General features: G+C 43.2%; 1 protein-coding gene across 6 annotated transcripts in view; it reads right to left on the reverse strand.

Moving 5' to 3' along the window:
- LOC118315728 (protein inscuteable homolog) overlaps positions 1-12,756 on the reverse strand; it is a 45,760-nt gene that overhangs the window by 30,099 nt on the left and 2,905 nt on the right. Inside the window, exons 2-3 of one of the 6 annotated variants that reach the window (XM_035643236.2) lie at positions 7,570-7,707; positions 6,923-7,214 (exon numbers count right to left, since the gene is read on the reverse strand). The exons of 3 other annotated variants lie outside the window; for them this stretch is intronic. The gene's annotated coding sequence lies outside the window, so the exon portion shown is untranslated. Of the gene's footprint in view, positions 1-2,486; positions 3,010-6,922; positions 7,215-7,569; positions 7,708-12,756 lie in introns of those variants that run through there. 2 more of the 6 variants (XM_035643237.2, XM_035643239.2) reach the window with 2 other exon arrangements.

Here is a 12,756-nt window from a genome sequence, read left to right on the forward strand (position 1 = left end):
CCTGAGCACTTAGAATGCGCCACTAAGTGCCGTGTTGAGGACCATTTCACTGGAGGTGATCTCCGTCGCTTGGCCGTGAGTGGCCACCGACTGCAAACGTCGCATGAGGGAGATGAAAGTTTACATCGCGTCCTTTGCGTTTCTGAGGCTGTTTCCTTCACAGCTGCCTGGGTGATTTAGTCATGGCGCAAAACAGTGTTGCATTGCAATAATTTACGTGATGCAACCGTTTAAGAACTGAAGCTGAACCTGCTCATTGTGTCAAATAAAGGCCGCATTTTCCCGGAGCTGCAGGCACCGCAGCTAAAGCATCCCCAAGTGCATTGAGGTTGCAAGTGCTACAGAAACGCGAGTTTCCTAAGCAGATGGCCAGCTTTGACGGGCTCCCGGCTAATTTTCTCGCTGTGCTGGACATTTTCTTTTCATGTCTGGGCTGAAACCTGAGCAGCCCCGCAGGTTTCCCCGCTCAGTTTCCGTGGAGAATGTGTCGGTCGTAGGTAAAGCCAAACAAAGGACACCTCTGTCTCAGCCTCATGTCACATGCCGGGTAAAATAACAACCACTCAGTGACTTGTGTGTGTAAGGGAAATCACTAGGGTGTGCGTTCCAGATTTACTGCAGCACTGGCATTTATTCCTTGCATGTGTGTGGAGGGGGGATTTAACTGTCGATGTGTCTTTGTGAGCATGTTTCTGTCACTTGCAGTTTTCCCGTGATGTCTTGGGTGATGTCTGCTTCTCGTTAAAGTCGCGCCAACTTTGCATTTAACACAAGTTATGTGGAATCTGTCCGATCTGATTCTGGCTTTGGAGCACAATGGCTTGACTAAGCTTGGTAAGAGCAATAACAAAGGGCCTAAATATTGAGCCGAATGGAATTAGTGATATTACCCTACATCTAGGACTGCAAAATAATCCTGCTCAACAGTATGCCGACTCTTTTTTCTTTAGACAGGAAATGGTAAATGAATGTTCATCTCTGCTAAACTCCCAAGACAAGCCACTGGGTAAATGTTGCCAGCTTGGCCGAGCGCTAACCAATTCACATCACGGGGTGGACGCTAGAGATGGCAAGGCTCCCGTGTTAACAACGTGGGAGTTATGTGAGGGCTCGGTGTGGTTGTATAATTACACAGCCAGTTGAAAAGGAGTTAAAAATACTGCGCTATATCCATCAATCCTGGGTCTTTGGCTGACATGAGGTGTCCATGTTTACTTGATTGTTGGGCATACCATAATTATGATATAATAACCCTCATACACTTTCCCAAAAGGCAAAGATAAGGATTATAAACTCTATGCTGCATGCTGATGGGGTAAAAATACATGAGTAGTGTAGTTTTATGAATGCCTAGAAGCTGATTGATCAAAAACAGTTCAATGTCCAAATCAAGAAGATAGTAATAGTACATAGTGACCCGGTAGCAGAATGGTGAGGGCACACCACATGGGCAGATACGCCTTGAGCTGCAGGTTCTGGCAGACACCTGGCCAGTTGAACCATTTACTGCCTGTCTCTCACCCAAGTTTCCCATTTGCCCTTCACTGTGTCTATCTAGATAAAGGCGAAATGCCCCAAAATTTAGTTAAAATTTTAAAATATTTAGTGTTAACACCACGGAAATGTGTCATTTTTTTTGAGAAGGCTAATGGAAGAGCAAGCACAGTAGGAGGTGATTATGGGGACCCAAAGCTTCTGAACAAATTTGATTGTGTCTCCTTATCCATCAAATTCCACCAATACGGTATCTTTCTAAAGTTGGAAGAGTTCACCTCTTAAGGATCTCTGTGCAGGATTTAGTGGCAGCTAGTGGTGAGGGTGCAGATTGCAACCAACTGAATAGCCCTCCCCTTCTTTTTTAAGTCTGTAGGTTGAACCTATGATGGCCTCAAGTCATGTTCAGGTCTTTTCTTCTCTAGAGCCAGTGTTTGGGTTGTCCGTTCATACTGTAGAAACATGGCGGTGCAATATTTCAGACTCTGCTCCTGATAAGGGGGTTAATTACAAGGTAACAGCTTATCGGCTGATCAAACACTCATGTAAACATTAAGAATAGTATATTTTCATCCTTTCAGAAATGAGTTTTTGAATTAGACTGGAAATATCCTTTCTTTTATTTGCCTCTTTCTGGTGTAGCTAAACACTTTGACGCTTAATTTTTTTTGTCTCACAAATAAAATGAGCACATGTGCAGGCTGATGTACCACCAAGATTTCATTGTCCACCGACCACAATGTCTGTGCGCTCCATAACTGCACAATCGCTGGTTGAGCTTTTTATAATATTCAGTGGTGGAGCAGAATGCCCCTGCAGATCGTGGGCAAAACCACCAAATGAATACAAAAACTGGTGTGTACAAAACAAGGCACCTCACCACTGTGGCTTAGCCTTGTTGTTTTGCCAAAAGCAATACATTTATCTTTGACAAAAACTCAAGAATCAAACTCTGAGGAGAAACAGGAGGGGACAAAAACACAGCCACTCACCATTTCGAGAGGCCAAAAACGGGTTGCGTCAATGTGACGGAGCTCAGGCTGGAGTGAGTTTAATATCCTTGTTTTTTCAGGAGTGATTCCTTAAGGTTTGGCTTAACTTCAAAAACTGCTGATTAAGTACAACGTGTTCCTCTTCCTGCTGCTGTCCTAACTCACGCAGACTAAAGAAATGGTCTGCTAAAGGAGTCTGTCTCTGGCCTTTGGCCTTGAAATACAGCTCTGCTTCGGCGACTCGGCGGTGCTGCGCTGCTCATGTCCTGTCAATGAGCTGGAGACTGGGTTCACAGGAGGAGACTCGCCACAGAACTGTCATGTGGAGAGAAAGGCAGAGCAGGATGGGTACCGCATGGGTGGTTGGGTGGGAACGAACTGGAAGCAGCCTGTGCCGAGCCATGGACCCAACATTCCCAACCCACACACAGTGGGTTGGCTCAAAGTGGGCCCTTGTACTTGGACAGAGAGACCCGCACAGGGCAGCAGATAATGCCTGCTGTGAACTGCTCGAGTGTTTGGTGAGTCAGCTCAAGTTTCTCCTGGTATATGACGACCATAAAGCTACTTTTACACTTCACACTACTACTAACAAGTCATTTCACGGTCATTACGTTGCACAATACATCCAATTGATGAAATCCATCCAGCAAGCTTTCTAATAGCCATGATAATTCCTGATAGCCTGATTACCATCCTACCTAAAAAAAAAAAGGTGACGGCAATATATACCAGCTGAGAGCAAAACCTTAAAGGACCCCCGGTACATTAATGTATGATGCAATCAAAATACATACATTTTAAATCATGCATCCATGTGTTTCTTCCACACTTTTCTCTCCAGACACAACAACCCTCTTGCCCACTATCTCGGCGAGTCTAAATGCAGAGCATTCCACAGATAACATCGGCCTGGCCAATTTATTTTAAGTTTGGGTTTTTGTTTTGCCAGGCTGACATCAACTAAAATATCCGTGCTGGGTTTGCTAACGCAGTTAAATTAGTATAAAATTAATAATTTGGGGAATTCCAACATGTGTGCTTTGAGTCGACTTGTTTTTCTTTTCTTTTAATGGTTCATTTGTCATGTGAGGTCGACAGACTCTTTTTTTTCTTATATGTTTTCACAGAATATGTTTGTGATTTTGTTCATCCGTTTTTGTTTTTTAAAATTTAAATCAAGTGACCGCCGCTGTCTCTAAAATAATCAAGACTCTTTCCACCTTCTAAATCTGTAAAAGGCAATGAATCATCAATGCATTTTTGGAAATGGTTTATCTGCACTGAAACTCATTGCTCATTTTTATTTGCTCTGTGAAAAGTTACTCTCCAGAGAAGATTGGTGATTTTAGTTTAAATGGAGATAGTTTTATGAAGCTGTCAGACCAATCAGACACATCTGCAATCTGCTGTCAAAATATGCTAATATTTTTGTCCCCATAAACTCACAAGGACATTGAAAATGAGTGCTGTTTTTAAAATAGCAGCTCCACCACCTTTTAGCATTTCCCCTGCCTACAGGGACGTCCAGGTTCTGGTGGTCTGTCAAACTAATACATCCTTTACATTTCTCCTCAATGATTCCCAACACCCGAGTCAAACACAGTGGAAACCACCACTTGAAATCATTGACAGCTCCCACTGTTGACAATGGATTCATTCAAATCACTGTGTTTTGTTTCCATGCGTAGACGCAGTACAGAAACTTGAATATTTCATGTAAGGGGCTATGTGTTGACTCTGTCTGCATCATCAAAGATGAGCTGTTGTAGTTCCTTTAAAGACACTGGCACATGAAGACACACAAAGCTATATTCCACAGCTGTGTGGGTAATGATAGAAAAACTGTCACCGTCTTGACATGTCTGTGGGTGATGGTGACAGGGGGCTCAAGAGCATCACAGGTTTGAGTGTGACACACCGTGATGTCAGGAATAAATATGTGGGCCGATGGAGAGGAAGCACCGTTCCCATTTTCATATCTTTTGACTGTTTGGGAAGGAGATTGACAGAGGGATTGAAGTATGGGAGATGGATTGTGGCCAAAGCAGGTAACAACATGAGACTGCACAAACAATCTGTCATTTTCAGGGTAAAAGTTTTTAATTCTTCTGCATGAGAAATGCAGATCTTGTATACTGACTGTACTTTTTAAGAGTCAGGTTGTCTTCGGACAGTCTGACTGCAGTTTCAACACGCAAAGCAATACTGTCAACCATAATTCTTGAATATTTCATAAGACGTTTAGCTTGGCTCGAGGGGCCTGCTGGTGGCCTTGTCTAACATGCTGACATCCTTAAAAGCCCTAGCTCCCAACTCAAAAGTGAAATTGGACAGGCTGCTACTTGATCTTTCGTTTCCCCGACGAAGATTTGGTTTGCAAACACACAGTGAAACACATTCATCTCAAGATTGCTCGTGACAGCTAACAAGGAATATAACAATTACAGACTGCTTTGGACCGCAGGAGTGTGGTCCTTTTATCCAAAGTGCTTTATAATTTGCCTCTTATGTTGCAGCAGCAAGCTACCATGCAGTGCACATGAGAAGCACTCGACTAACCAATCGGGACTAGTTGGGATTCAGTGGGCTGCCCAAGGACACTCGGATTTTGTGGACGGGGAGGAGCTGAAGAAGGAGAGTCGTGGCAGATATAGAGCCATATAAAATTCAATTCTAGGTTTCAATAGCTACAGGAATAAAAGAGATTCTTGTGTGCTGTGTAAAGCATATTGACTTTTTGTGTGGATTAAGATTTGGAAAAAAAAAACAGCACCAAAAAGATGGGTGCAGTAGAGGTGACAAAAAGTCTCTATTACGCTGTAATAAATAAGTGTCGATGGAGGTGCTGAGAAAATACGAATGTCTCCTTAATGTGTCATTTCCATTCTTTCTGACTGTACAAATCTATTGGGGAGAAGGAGAGCATCAGTCATCATTCAGTAGCCTCTGCAGAGAAGATGGCATTGCTTGACTTGTTTATCACGGCGCTGGATCGTTCCGTCTCTGCACGCTACGAGGAGGATCGACCATGAGCGGAGCAACACAGGAGTTTATTTATCATACCATGAACAAACACAAATTTAGACTGTAACATGTAAGGTTTGACCAGTTTCTTTTTAGGACATACAGCACCAGGGAGGCATTAAGTTCTCCTACGGTAGCAATATGTGTCCGATGACCCTGACCTCTACACTTAAGTCCTCTTGCCTGAAGCAAAGGCTTAATTGTCATCAGTGATGTATGTGAACCTAAACATGCTTACTCACAGTTCTGTCACTCTTCTTGGCTTGTGAGAACAATCCAAGTTGTACAGTGTTCCTGAGAAGCATTGCTCACTTGTGTGAGTACTTGATTTACCTATATTCCATTGCTGTCATGTTCCCCTTCACTGCAGGTGGTGGTGGTGGTGGTGGTATAGCGCACAATTCCCCTTTCTTTGTTTTAGTGTGTTTTTTGTTGACTGTGCACTAGTGTGTCCTGGTGTTTTGGTTCCCCTTTCTGCAGCCACTAGAAAACTATGCGGTTTAGTCTAGTATTTTAAGCCCTTACTGTAGACTGTATAATTGTCCCCATCACTTGGAGCAATCTACATCCGTCTTTATTTGCGACCTTACCTGGTCACAATGAACCTCCTGAACGAAACCAACAGCAACTGTTTTCAGGAGAAAGGATCAACCGAAAAAGTGACCTTGTATCATTTGTGCAGTTTCAAATTCTACCGGTAGTCTCAGCCTTGACATAACAATAGCAAACAGTACAATCCTTTATTTTATTGTTTTTATCTCAACATCATACACACACACACAGCTATTCTTAGCAGTGCATACAATAAAAGCACTCTATAAAAAAGTTTACAAGAAATTAAGCCAATTTTGGTTTTGCCCTTGATTACCCTCGAGTCTCTGTGTCCCCCACTTTGAGTTTTGAAAACTTTTGAGTCCTTCCCCCAACACACTCCAGACTGGATGAAATGAGGAGATTTCCTTGTAAGGTCAATAGCTGTTCAGTCTATTTGGGTCTGGGGGCATTCTTTCCTTTGGCATAATAATATGGAAGCTGAATGCCCTCGGGGGGTTTCTAGGCAACCAACTAAGCTTATGGAGACGAGATCAGGTGGAGTCATGTTGGGTGAGTGCACACGCGCGCATGGTCTAAGATCATCCACCCAGTTTAATGTCACACAAACCAAAGTGGACAGATCACTGTTACACTCCAACAGATCACACCAGCTTCTGAAAAATCCTCTATATTCAGACTCCAAACGAGCCTGGGACACATTTTTCCCACAAAACATTAAATTTAGCTGCATAAATAACTGCACTGTTTTACCACAAGCCTGCTAAATGCACTGTTGTCTTGGTACTTTATGGTCAGCTATAAGAGTACATGTAATTCTCATTTTCGAGAAAAGAAAAATGATAGCAGCACCATACCTCCTCCTCAGAGCCCAAAGAGCTCCAGCGTCACGCCAAGAGAAATATCCAAATGCATTTTAAGGCCTCCACAACGGTTAGCCGAATAAACAACGGGAAAATTTAGCCAGAGCCAACGAAAGGTTTTGGAGCGGCGCTCGGTGGCTTCAGGAGCAGCTCCAACAGGTCACAGAGACTGGAACTGGATCCTCGCACAGTGTGGTTCAGCGGAGGGGATCGTGTGGGTACCTGACACCGGAGCGGTGTCGGCCAGCAAAACATCAGGAGCTGCTTAATAATGAATGAGTGAGGCCTGTAGAGAGGCACAAACACACACCACATGGCTAGTGAGGAGTCAGACTGAGATAATTGAAGACAGGCTTACAGCATGGTCAGGTAAAAGTAGGGTGTATGACTATAATCAGCTGGAGCAACTTGACACATTGCTAACAAAGTACTCTGTCACAACCCTTCACCTTCGTAACAAATAGCGAGTGTGTTGAGTCCTCATTTACACTAGTCTTGTGAAACCTGCTTGACGCTCTGTTTAATGAAGCTTTAGTGTGATGGCAGTTTGAAAAAGTCAGTAAGTTAAAACCCAGCGGGGTGGTGAAAATAACAAGATTGATGGGTGTTGTCATGTATGACATAACTCTGACCACACCCACCTCAGAAGCAGAAGACGATTGGCTGAGATGCAACACTCGAGGCAGAGGAGAGGGGAAAACCAAGCCAGAGATGAGCCGCCAGCACCAAGCAACAAAAGCCGAAACCACTTCTCTCCAATGAAACGTCGGTTGAGTCATCTTGGAACCGGGAAAATATCAACAAACACTGAGGTTAAAGCCAGGAGACAGAAGTGCATCCATTTGAAGACGTGTGGCTTTACTGACTGGGCCTTTGTCAAAACTCCCAGATTAAGCTGACGCAGGATTCCAAACCAGAACTGATCCCAGCGCCACATGGAACCACAACTTCATGAGAAATGTGGTTGGTTCCTCTAGAAAAGTGCCAAAGGATTTGCGCAAAAAACATAATGTAATGCATTTTTTCAAACTTGGCAACACTTTTTTACCCCCAGACAACCACATAACCAAACATCATTAGAGCAGTGTTTATGCTTTAAAATTACCAAGCTCCAATAGAGCTGGTGTTCACCCACTGAGTGCTTATACATGCGCAAAAATATCCTGGATAAGATGATGATAAACACCATATCCTGGTTCTGGAGTAACCCTGTGCAAACCAGGATACTGTGACATGTTTACACTTTATCAAAGTTTCTCACAATTCCCTGATTGTATGATCATAAGACTATATACAGTAAAAGGGGGTACGATTTAACTGATTTCCCATGTACAATTTAAACGTTATATCCAAAATAACCAGAAAAATGCATCACATTCATAGATCCAGTGTCGGCAGGACACAACATCCCCTGGGGTCAGGTCATAATTTTGGTCCACATGGCATCACAGAGTGAACAATCCTAAGAGGATACGCTGCCTGGGACAGCCCGGTATTGATAAGAATGATGTCCTACATCATACTACATCTTTATGTCAAGTGCCAAAATTCTGAGCACATTCGTCACAAGAAAAGTAATGGAGTTTGCCTCCCGTCATAGACCTAATATTTTTCATTAACTGTATCCATGACTTTTTGTTCCCTAACCCTTATCAGATCATCGCCCTATTCCATATGCCATAGCCATGGCCTTTGCCCGAACTTAACCATACTGCTGTTGCCATATGAACGCTTGTCAGAAAGTAAGACCTTTGGCTTTAAACCAAACCTAGGGTTCTGTAGAGAGATGTAATTGTGACATTGCTGGATCGCTCCAAAAGATGAAGAGGCCTCACTGATGAGTAAAGAAACACTGTCAGCTCAACAGCTACAGCACATTTCTACCTGGTACCATCAAGGTGCACTGGACTCAAATTGATCTGCTCAGCCTGAGTTCTCCATAAAACAGCAAGACCTAATCTTCGCTGAATGAGAAAACACTTTGTTTGTTTGGATGAGTTATTCTACAGGTTAAATTATACCTCATGTTGACTAAAATGTACAGTGCAAAGACTGGACAGCGTGATTGTATGGTTGCTGACATGTCATGATTTGTTTTGATGTCTCAGCATTGAAAAGGAAAGGGAGATTCTGACACCACTTGGATAACTTTGTTGCACGTATTCTTTTTGTACCTTTTGTGATAAGCTATGTTTGGAATCATTTGGGGTTGTTTTAATCTTCAGCTGTTCAAGGAAATAGTATGCTTTTTGCTTATTGAGCATTGTCTTGAACATTGCGTTCAAAGTTTTAACGTTGGTGTTAAATTCTTGCGAAACAGTTGCCATCCTCTTTCAGGACCTCAACAAATTTGATCAAATCCTTTGACGCTGATTCCCAACAGCAGCAGGAGCTCTCAACTGCCGCCCCTTTGCCTGATCCTTTCCTGTCAATCACGTGGAGAATGACCTCACTGGCATTTGTGTCACGCAGCTCCTTCAGTTAGATGGAGTGCCTTGGCAATGGCATTTGACCAGTTATGGCCCTGCTTTACATTTCAGAAAGACCAGGCTACTTGGAGTCAAACACGATCCATACGCACAATTTATAGCCAGCTGTCTCTCGATCCATCTCCGCCCATGCAGGCACCTACGATGTAAATTTGTGACCTCATATCCAACGCCAGGATCGTAAATAAACCCCTTGAATGGACACTTGGTTTAGAAACCAGATTTGGACCGATGAGTGGCCTGATATTAGGGGCCACACACAAAATGGTTGAGAAAAAGAGAGCAGTGAGGGAAGGGAGCAGGACGTAATAGCAGCAATTCCTTGCGAGTCAACCCTACAGCTGTTTGACATTAGGAGGTGGGAGTAAATGATGTGGGCTGGGTCCGTGTGTGCGGGGTTTAGGGGAGAATGGAGGAATACGAATCAGGGGTGGAGGATAGGACCTCTGGCCAGATCTAAGTGGAAGAACACAGGCAGCTCTTCTGGGCAGGGTGGAATTTTTCAAGGCGTTGTCCTTCGACTGTTATTCCACCACTGGACTAAGGCACAGGGTAAATGGGATACACATGGGGTCAGTGTGATAAGTAAATATCAGCTGCAGAAAAATCCACTCCAGTGCTATTTTTCCCACTTCAGGCACAAAAAGATAAACATGAGAGATTTCTGGGCAATTAGGGTCTGGAAATCAGTCTGCCATGTCTCATTTGAGATATACAGAATATCCTCAGAAATAAATACTTAAAAAAGTATGATTTCTAAATAAGATACGAGCCATTTCAAAGGTGTAATCACCGAGCGGATAGTTCTTACAAAACATTTGAGTTTCATTGGGTTAGATGTATTTGCACATGCTTAAATCAAAGGGCGTGAAAGGAATGTGCAGTGAGAGCACAAAACCAAAAAGGGTCTATTTACTACTAAGTATAATAATATAAATGTGGATTATTAAAAGTCATTGTTTTAGTAATTTTTCATGCAAAATCCCTTTAAGTTCCGGATTCGGCTTCTCAAATGTCAGGATTTGTTGGTTTGCTCTCTTGCATATCATAGTTAATTAAATATCTTCAGGGTTTGGATTGTTAGCCAGACAAACTGAGGACATTGACTTGGCTCATTTAACCATTTTGTGGTATTCCATCGACTTAAGACTGTAAACCATAATCAATTGATTGAGAAAATAATTAGTTTGTTAGTTGCAGTCCTCGTTACGACAAACTGAAAGAAAAGTGCATGTCATTTAAAGCACAAGAGATGGGGTTCCCTAAGTTAGAAATCATACACCTGATCGAAAATTAGCAACTGTAATCACCTTTCCTTCAGAAAATTCTATTAAAAGTGTTTGGTTTTACTTTTTGAAATGTTTCTCCTGAATTGCTTTCGCTGCTGTATGAAGTTGTCCGAGCCAGAGTAGACAGTAGTAGTGAGAGTGTGGAGGTTACCCAAACAGAAAGTGACACCACCAGAGAGAAGGAGTCGTAACTCCTCAAGGCTCCCCTGATGTGCTCTCAACAGCATCAGCAATACATGTACACAAGGAGGAGGGAGCTGTGACCTTCCTTTCTTGTGCGAATCACAAAGAAAACAGAAGTACTGAAGCCTCCGTTTCCTCCCGTGATCTCCCCAATGTGCTGTTTCAAGGGTCACAGAGCAAATGTGGTAGATGGCAATTGCAGAAAAGACAGATAAAGTGACTGAAGCCCAGAGAGCCATGACTTCCCTCCAATTAGCAGATGTAGATGTGAAGAAAAGAAAAGAGCAAAGAAAAAGGGGTCAACGCAAAAAGAAGCTCCAAGCTGATGCTCTAATTCAGCCAGGCTGATATTGATTTATCCCCCTAGCCTTAGGCCCCAGAGTGGCTGCCATATTGGGCCCACCTACGCAAAAATTTATACCTGCACTCTCCTAATTGAGTCCCCACTCCTAAGAGAGAACCTCCACTGAGTCATGAACGCTGCCGCCGAGATGTGTCAATTGTCACCATTACCCACAGTAAAGCAGCGTCAAATATGTACAAGTGACGCACGTGCAGAGTCTATATTTTGTGACGTAAAGAAGATTAAAGTGGCGCTTTCTCGTGAGATTCATGGGCGCTGCCTCGTGCAGGGCTCCTATATTATCCAAATGCTATGTCAACATTTCCAACCAGCTTGTCAGAAATGTCCATACTTAGCCACAAAAGTTTGATGAATCGTTTCTGTTCAATATTAATTATGTTAGATTTCATTCCTTGGATGAATAAATGGTGAAGCACAAGGTATTTTTAATACACTTTTTGTTTTTCAAATTTTTTGCACCTCTGTCTTTGATCGCAATTGTTGAAAGCCACAAAAGCTGCCTCTGTGATTAATGTCAAAGACAGGCGGCTGGCCCCATGTGGAGTGAATTGTTGTTCTGTACTCAGCCAGGGTCAAAGGTCAGCGACCTCAAATGTAGCCACCAGAGCCACTGACGCTGTTGTAGCCATGCAAGTGGAGAAATGTATGACTTTTTGTCACAGAATATCCTTTTTACAACTCAAAAATAACCCACTCGCTTTGCACCTAATTCCTGTATGATAGTGTTTGGTATGTGGTTGTCAACATGTATTTGTCTAATAGATTATCTTCCCATTTGTTGGAAAATGATTCAGAAAATGTCAAAATAATGACAGAAAAAGGACCTTGTCACTGTTGTCTTCCCTGAAGACAACGCAATTAGACGGCATCTGGATCGAAACAGACAGGCTGAGCTGTATGAGAAATAGCTTTTGGGGACCGGGTGGGTGGAGAACCAAAATGACCCAGTCCTGACTCCGGCAAGGCCACACAGGCACAATGAGCAGTTGTGGGAAAAAAATAGCAACAGAGACAGAAAGAAACCACATCACCCAGAAGAAAGAAGTCACTAATGGAGAGTGACAGACACTAGTACAGCTCCAAGGGTAAGATCGTAGCCTCGTAGAGCCCTTGAATGTGAATCATCTTACAGTCAGCAGTTCGGGAACCTGTTGGAGGAGCAACCGTACTCGAGGGGTCTGACAGTCTTTGATGTATTAAATAAGTTCTCATGTTGAGCAGAAATCAGTGGAACCAGGATAGTTGTGTACACAATTCTTTGGCACTTGTTCCCTCATAAACCAGTCTGTGCTGGCAAGGCATTAGGGTCACCCCTAACCCAAACCTTGTCTCGAGACAATGATCGCTGGGACAAGACTGAGGAGAGTTCTTCGCAGTGGAAACTCTGAGATTCCTCGCCCATGGAGTGAAGAAACTTAATAAAACAGTGTGACGGCACAGCGAGGGCCACACCTGCACGTGCGGTTCATGTTTACCACGCCGCGCCCTCCTCAGCTGTTCACC

The sequence above is a fragment of the Scophthalmus maximus genome, chromosome 7 (genome assembly GCF_022379125.1).
Source record: "Scophthalmus maximus strain ysfricsl-2021 chromosome 7, ASM2237912v1, whole genome shotgun sequence".
NCBI classification, from domain to species: domain Eukaryota; kingdom Metazoa; phylum Chordata; class Actinopteri; order Pleuronectiformes; family Scophthalmidae; genus Scophthalmus; species Scophthalmus maximus.